The sequence below is a fragment of the Trachypithecus francoisi genome, unplaced genomic scaffold (assembly GCF_009764315.1).
Source record: "Trachypithecus francoisi isolate TF-2019V2 unplaced genomic scaffold, Tfra_2.0 Lachesis_group1, whole genome shotgun sequence".
In the NCBI taxonomy this organism is placed as follows: domain Eukaryota; kingdom Metazoa; phylum Chordata; class Mammalia; order Primates; family Cercopithecidae; genus Trachypithecus; species Trachypithecus francoisi.
Genome location: NW_022681454.1, coordinates 182,402,991 through 182,410,259, shown reverse-complemented (window position 1 = coordinate 182,410,259; position 7,269 = coordinate 182,402,991).

The following is a 7,269-nucleotide window of genomic DNA, read 5'->3' as shown; positions in this document are numbered from 1 at the left end:
GTCTTTAAGTTCTCTAATAAATAAATAAATAGAATAAATCCTTTATGGACAAACTGGATTTGTCTGGCTCTTTCTTTGGTTCCTTGCATTTGAGGGACCACTTTGCATTTATGAACCTTCAGGGAACATCTTATATCTATATCTACATCATTTCTATCTGCACCTAGATAGCGGTAGCTATCTCCCTCCATCTCGACCATCTCTACCTCTGTTGCTGTGACGGAGCCCTCAGCATGGATTTAGTCAAATCATCCGGCCCTGAAAAGCCGCAAGCACAAGAGAAAACGGCTGATTACAGTTTGGATGTGTACATTGTGTTCTTCCAAGAATAGCATTTTGGGAGTACCTAGAAGAAAAAGGAGTAAGTCTTTTTTCTTTTGGTTAAAAAGGCAAATAATTTACTAATCACAGAAACAAAAAATTAAATATGAAAGCAGTCTTTTAGGGTTTCTGAATAATAAATATTGATTATGAAATTCTAAATCATGTATTGGCAGAAGATCTTGCAAGAGCTTTGAAGAAAAATATATTGCTACTCACTTGAGAAACTATAATGATTCAGAAGTTATTAACTTTTGTTTTTTCCTTTTTTTGAGACGGAGTCTCACTCTGTGGCCCAGGCTGGAGTGAGTGGCGTGATCTCAGTTCACTGCAAGCTCCGCCTCCCGGGTTCATGCCATTCTCCTGCCTCAGCCTCCCGAGTAGCTGGGACTACAGGCGCCGCCACCACTCCCAGCTAATTTTTGTATTTTTTAGTAGAGACGGGGTTTCACCGTGTTAGCCAGGATGGTCTCGATCTCCTGACCTCGTGATCCGCCCGCCTCGGCCTCCCAAAGTGCTGGGATTACAGGCATGAGCCACCGCGCCCGGCCTTAGAAGCTATTAACATTTTTAAACCTCTATATTCATTTACAATTTGAAGATATTATATACTATAAAAATATTTGACATAAAATAGGGGTACATTTTCTTTCTCTTACTCATTATAAAATAAACTCACACATGAAACCAATTGTAATAATCATTTAAAATCTGTTAAATGTATAGATGATAATTAAGAGTAAGTTCAAACTATTCTGAGTAAGAATTGATTTTTATTTCTTTTCTGATGAAATAAGGTCATCTAAAGGTAAGGTGAAAGTTAGTTTGAAAAGTATGTTAACGTTCATTCTCATAGGTAAGAATTTCATATTCTAGGGAAAAATTGGCTTATACAATCTAGGAGCCCTTCAAATATAATGTCTTCATGTTTTAATTTATGAATTTCATTTTCTTTATTATTTTTTAATCTCTCTCCTCATGTTCTGTCTTTAAAGCAGTGGACACGAAGGTAAGGAAAGTTAGAAATCACATTATTATCTCACCATTAAAAAACAAAAGAACAACATTAAATTATCAATACTTTCATATTGTGATAATTTTTTTATTTTTATTTTTTGAGACAAGTTTTCACTCTGTTGCCCAGGCTGGAGTGCAGCAGTGTGATCAGAGCTCTCTGCAAGCTCGATCTCCTGGGCTCAGGTGATCCTCCCCCCTCAGCCTTCCAAGTAGCTGGAACTGCAGGCGAGCACCACCACGCCAGGCTAATTCATCAATGTTTGTAAACATGGGTTTCACTATGTTGCCTAGGCTGGTCTCATACACCTGGGCTCAAGAAATCCTCTAACCTCAGCCTCCCAGTAGGCTGGAATTCCAGACATGAACCACCACACTCAGCCATAAAAAAAAAATTTAATGCAATTTTCTGAAGAAAGTATTTAATTACAATTACAAAGTACTATAAACTACATTTATTCCAGTTGTGCTGTTTTTTAAAATTGCAGATTGATTTATATACATATATACACATACATTTGCACAAATATGTGTATATGTGTGTATATATTTAATACATAAGTGGATGAAAAATACACTTATGTATTAAATATATATACACACATTTATATGTAATTCTTTGCATATTCTTACACATTTATATATGTATGTGTGTATATGTGTACAAATATGTAGACATATACATGTATGCAAATGTGTGTATATGTGTGTATATATTTATATATATTTATTAAATAAGTGCATGAAAAATGTTTAAAGTTCTTCAGGTTAGATTTGAAATGCCACTTGGATTGCCCCAGCATGGTGACTCATGCTTGTAATCTCAGCACTTTGGGAGGCTGAGGCAAGCAGATCATAAGGTCAAGAGATCGAAACCATCCTGGCCAACATGGTGAAACCCCGTCTCTACTAAAAATACAAAAATTAGCTGGGCGTGGTGGCGTGCACCAGTAATCCCAGTTAGTTGGGAGGCTGAGGCAGGAGAATCGCTTGTACCCGGGAGGTGGAGGTTGCAGTGAGCTGAGATCACATCACTGCATTCCAGCCTGGTTGACAGAGATGCCATCTCAAAGAATAAAATAAAATACCACCTGGATTATAAGGTCTGTTGTAGAATATCCATAAACTCTCCATCAAGCTACTTTCTTTTCTGTGAGACTATCATAGGAATCGATCTAAAGCCTTTCTCCAGGAGAGTTTCACTCACATGACATTTTGGAAAGAAGCTCTCAAGTCTAGACAATATTCTGGTAGATCAGAATATTCTAGATGTTACTAAATAGGTACCAAAGAATCAGTAATTCCCACGTGACAATCTAAGGACCAGTTACTTCCAAATTACCTGAGAAGCTTTGAAAACATTAGCTTATGGTCATAGCTCTGGACCTTCTAAAAGTGATTACTCAAAGATCTGTACTTTTTTTTTTTTCTTTGAGACGGAGTCTCGCTCTGTCGCCCAGGCTGGAGTGCAGTGGCGCGATCTGGGCTCACTGCAACCTCCACCTCCCAGGTTCACACCATTCTCCTGACTCAGCCTCCCAAGTAGCTGGGACTACAGGCGCCCATCACCATGCCCGGCTAATTTTTTGTATTTTTAGTAGAGATGGGGTTTTACCATGTTAGCCAGGATGGTCTTGATCTCCTGACCTCATGATCTGCCCACCTTGGCCTCCCAAAGTGCTGAAATTACAGATGTGAGCCACCACACCCAGCCAGATCTGTACTTTTAAAGACTTTGCAGGATGATTCTTGTAAACTGCTAAGGTTTGAAATCCGTTTCACATTTTGTTGTCCCACAGGAATAAATGTAGGGATAAATTTAACTGCTATTCACCATTCTCTCATGCAGTCATCCTCACTTGCTTTTGGCAATCAGTTCTCAGGTGGCCTTCTCGAAAGTATCTAAGTATATGCTATTATCATCCCTCATTGTACAACAGAAGCTGAGGCCTGGCCTCCAGATGAGCTCCAGGAAAATGCACCTCGGAGGTGTACATGAAGAAGTCTGATTCCATAAAAATGCACCTAGGAGGTGTACACGAAGGAACGAAGGAGTCTGATTCCATAAAGCAATTCCCCCGAGAGTCTTCCTATTGTGCAGTTTCCAGCAAGGAGACATTTCAGCCTCCTGTGTCCCATCTGTGCAATGTAGTCATGGATTGAGAGTTGCTCCTGAAGGAGATAAGTTAATAAAAAAAGGGCTTTTCCTTAGTCAGAGTCTGGTGCTAACCAGACTGGTTGACAGAATTCGAACTCCATCAGACACGAGAGTTCTGGGGAAGAGAGAGCTTGAGGTAAATTAGAATGTTTAGAGGGAGGGCGGGGGAAACAGAAAAAAAAAAAAAGAAACAGGAGCCTGAAGATGCTACTACAGTGAGGTGAGGCCAGACCATGTTCAGGACATGCCACCCCAAAGCATGGTGCCTGGGCGTTTGAGAAAACAACAGAAGCAGGAAGGCCTTGCTCACCTTCCCCTTGCCCTTTCTCCCTGCAGCAGCCATGAAATCTAGGAAGGTCACTCTCTGACCTCCCTCCCTCCTCTCCTGAAGAGCCTCCTGGGAGAGGTGGCTTGTCTTGTACCTGGGAGGCGAGCATGTGACATGGAGGCACCAAGAGGAATCTGAACAAACGGGCCTTGCTAAGCTCCCCTATCTATGTCCATTAGACCCTCCTTCCCTTTGCCCTCCAGTTCGATTTTGCACAATCGTCCAAAAAATACACAGACTCCTTGTTTATTTGCATCATTTTTGAAGGCTCATGTGTCATATAAAATTTACATTAAATAAATGTGTATGTTTTTCTCTTGTTAATCTGTCTCCTGTTGTTGGAGTCTCAGCCATCAGTCTTGCGACGGGTGAGGGAAATCTGTTACTTATTCTTCCCTGTATGCCGAAGGTCCATATTGACTCTGATGGAATTTTGCTCTCCATTTCTATAAGAATCTGTTTTCTCTATGATTACAAATAAAGGGGCTTACAATACAATATTAATTTGAAAATTCAACTGAACGATAATTTTGAATAGATAGGCAGAGTAGAAAGGCAAACACATAGACAAGTAATTAAAATACAAAGAAGGGTGTAATTTTTAAGCCTGCAATTCTGCTGTGTGCGATTGAAGACTATGTAGGAGGAAGCATTTGAGCTGAATGGGTGAAATTTTGACAGCTTGAATTTAGGAGAAGGGCAAAAAGCAGAGAAGTGGAAAAACGGAGTATACTTTAAGTCAACGCCAGGATGTTTTTTATGCCAAAAATGAATTGTGGCTTAGTAAGATCATGATGTGAAAAATAAGACAAAAAAAGACAGAATCATAGATCAAGTTAAAAAGTTTGCATTTCATCCTGTAGGCAATGTTGAGCCATATGAAGTGTTTAGTAAGAATATAACATGATCAGAACTGTGCTTTAGGAACGCCTGAGAAAGAAGGGGGTAAGAAAACCATTTTAAAGTCAAATGCAGCAGTCTGTATATGAGGCCTTCCAACTTACCAACTAGAAACTAACCAAAAACATTATTATGTGTGAGTACAGACGCTCTTCGACTTACAATGGGGTTACATCCTGATAAATCTATCACATAACTTGAAAATATCACTAAGTTCAAAATTCATTTCATACACGAACCTACCACATCATAGCTTAGCCTAGCCTGCCTTAAACATGCTCAGAACACTCACGTTAGCTAGCCTACCACTGGACAAAAATCAGGTAACACAAAGCCTATGTTATAATGAAGTGCTGACTATCTCATGTGATTTATTTAGCATTGCACTGACAGTGAAAACCAGAAAGGTTGTGTGGGTACTGGAAGTAGGGTTTACTTAACGTGTATCACCTTCTCACCATCACAAGGTCAAAATATCATATTTGAACCATCGTAACTCAGGGACCGTCTGTATTGGACAAAACCTGGATGAGGGTTTGAACTATGACACAGACATAATGGATGAAAAGAATGAACAAGATTTAAAAGGCATTGCAGAGATAAAGAGAACAGCATAATTTGTAAATATCTTACCCTGGTTTGCTTCAGAAAAAAAAAAAAAAAGTCCTTATCATCTTTCTGTTTAAAACAGCCTTATTGAGATGAACTTTATATATCGTAAAGTACAGCAACTAGCTTAAAGTGGGAAACAAGGGTCTTTAGTACACAGAGTTGTGCATCCATTACTTAATTTTAGAACATTGTCTTATTTGCCAAAAGTAATATCATACCCAGACTGGTTGCAGTGGCTCGTACCTGTAATCCCAGCACTTTGGGAGGCCAAGGCAGGAGGATTGCTTGATCCCAGGAGTTCAAGACCAGCCTGGGCAACATAGTGAGACTATCTCTACAAAAAATAAATCAGTAAATAATTAGCTGGGCGTAGTGGTGTGCACCTGTAGTTCCAGCTACTTGAAAGGCCTGAGATGGAAGGATTGCTTGATTACAGGAGTTTAAGACCAGCTTGGTGAACATAGTGAGACTGTCTCTACAAAAAATAAATCAGTAAATAATTAGCTGGGCATAGTGGTGTGCACCTGTTTTCCCAGCTACTTGAAAGGCCTGATGGGAGGATCGCTTGATCCCAAGAGGCGGAGGCTGCACTCAGCCATGGTCGCACCACACACTTCAACCTGTGTGACAGAGCAAGATCCTATTTCCAAAAGGAAAGACAGGAAAAGAAAATCTCCTACCCACTAGGAGTCACACTCTATCCCTCCTCCGTCTTCTTCTAGCCATGAGCAACCACTAACGTACTCATCATTTCTTGCTTGTATTTTCTATTGAGCTCTAAGCTATTATGAAAAAGACTCAGTCTTTTAATAGACAATACTTAATGCAAAACATTTGTTTGTGGGCCGGATGCAGTGGCTCACGCTTGTAATCCCAGCACTTTGGGAGGCTGAGGTGGATGGATCACCTGAGGTCAGAAGTTCGAGACCATCCTGGCCAACATGGTGAAACCCCATCTCTACTAAAAATACAAAAATTAGCTGGATTTTTTTTTTAGCTACTCAGGAGGCTGAGGCAGGAGAATAGCCTGAACACGGGAGGCGGAAGTTACAGTGAGCCGAGATCGTGCCACTGCCCTCCAGCCTGGGTAACAGAGCAAGACTCTGTCTCAAAAAAAAAAAAAAGGAAACATTTGTTTGTGTAAAACATTATATTCGAGCTCATGTCCCTTCACTCAACGTCCATCTCACACACACACACATACCCCCCAGGTATTTCCAGTGCATTCTCACCTTCTGCTTCTCTCCCTCGTGAGAAGAGCAGAAAGCCCTGAGGTCGCTGCAGAGGCAGCTGGTGCTTCAGGAACATGGGATGCCAGAGCTGAAAGGCCCCATTCCTTTTTTCCATTTCTCACCTTGGGATTTGCAATCTTGACTCTGTAAGGAAACAATGGAATATTACCAAACTGTGGATGAGGCTGGCTCTGGAGGCCTGGAGGCCCTCAACCCACACCAGACCGTAAGACACACTAGAGTTGGCTAGAGTTGGGTCCAGATGAACCAGTCCAGACTAAGCCATGCTTGGTATATAGTGAAAGCCTCTCTTCAAGAGCGTGATGGACCTTGTGTAATGCTGCCCAAATTCCCAGCAGAATCTGAGCATCCAGAGGCTTCATGCTAAAGCCTCTCCTCTCCTCTCCTCTCCTCTCCTCTCTTCTCCTCTTCTTTCCTCTCTTCTTTCCCTCCCCTCCCCTCTCCTCTCCTCTTCTTAAGAAGGTGCAAGCTCAGGGGCTTTCTGATCTCTCCAAGCTACTGCTTGATCCTAGGATTTTACAGAGCTTGATAAATTTGGATACATCGCTACATATTTTATCATCTTAGTGGTTGATTTTATGAGCTTAGCTTAAAAGGACAAGTATTATAGACACTGTCTTTAACTTTCAGGAAATTCATTAAGCAAGCCACAGCACATTGACAAAAACTTTTTACCATCTTCC